The following is a 1,250-nucleotide window of genomic DNA, read 5'->3' as shown; positions in this document are numbered from 1 at the left end:
AAACCCTCCGTTTTTAAGTAAAATCATTGAAAAAGCAGTTTTTTAGCAACTCAACACTTTCTTATCACTATTTTGATACCTTTCAGTCGGGGTTTCCAACCACACCACAGCACTGAGACAGCTCTTGACAAAGTCTTTAACGACATCCACCTTAACACAGACAGTGGCAAAATCTCAGTCTCAGTGTTACTTGATCTCAGTGCTGCATTTGACACGGTCGACCATGACATATTACTAGACCGATTGGGAAACTGGATTTGATTTTCTGGCTCAGTACTTAACTGGTTTGAATCCTACCTACAGAATAGGGATTACTTTGTGTCAATAGGTAATTATATATCTGAACTTACAAATATGACGTGCAGACTTCCGCAAGGCTCCATTCTGGGGCCTCTTCTGTTTAACATCTACATGCTTCCATTGGCTCAGATTATGGAAATCAACAAAATAAGTTACCATAGTTATGCGGACGACACACAAATTTACATAACCCTATTGCCAGGGGACTATAGTCCAAAACAAAAACTGACTAAGTGCATTGAACAAATTAACGGCTGGATGTGCCAGAACTTTCTGAAATTAAATGAAGGATAAACTGAGGTGGTTGTTTTTGGATCAAAAGAGGAACGATTCAAAGTCTCAGCTTCAAACAATAATGTTAAAAACAACCAACAAAGCCATAAAATCTTGGTTTTCAATTTCTTATGCTGCGCTGTAACTTTTATTCTTGTGTTTTATGTATTTTAATGTTTTTATTTTTAACTGTCTATTCATGTGTTTTATCAGTTTTTAATGCTTATGATACTTGTGTTTTATCTGTTTTATGAATTTTTTTGAGGACAAGGAATAAGTATAAAGGTCATGTTATACAGAGAAAGAAAGACTCGAAGGGTAACACTTTAACAAAAAAGTGTAAAGGTGTAGTGTCGAAAATAGACACGAAAGGCAGCACTAGATTGGCTTAATTAGTGTGAAGAAGAGTCCAAGGAGGCAAAAGGTAATGTCTCTAAAAATAGAGTCGTGAAGGGTAGTGACACTGAGGGTGATCACGAAAGGTAGCACTAAAATTGACTAATTAGTGTGAAGGTAGTCTCAAGTGGCTTAGGGTTAGGGTTAGGGTTTTATACAGTGAAAGACACAGAAAGACAGAGAAAGACAGACTCGAAGGGTAGCGCTTTAAAGAAAAAGTGTTAATGTGTAGTGTGATATTTCTAGGGGGCAGGGGACCACCCTTAGATGGGGGGGGGGGG

At 37.8% G+C, this 1,250-nt stretch overlaps 1 protein-coding gene across 1 annotated transcript in view; it reads left to right on the top strand.

Annotated features, from left to right (window-relative positions):
* The window catches only part of LOC117937284 (alpha-tectorin-like), a 37,574-nt gene that overhangs the window by 16,029 nt on the left and 20,295 nt on the right, over positions 1-1,250 (top strand). The window lies entirely within an intron of this gene.

This window comes from Etheostoma cragini, chromosome 21, assembly GCF_013103735.1.
Source record: "Etheostoma cragini isolate CJK2018 chromosome 21, CSU_Ecrag_1.0, whole genome shotgun sequence".
Classification (NCBI taxonomy): domain Eukaryota; kingdom Metazoa; phylum Chordata; class Actinopteri; order Perciformes; family Percidae; genus Etheostoma; species Etheostoma cragini.
This window is presented reverse-complemented; position numbering and strand designations above follow the sequence as displayed.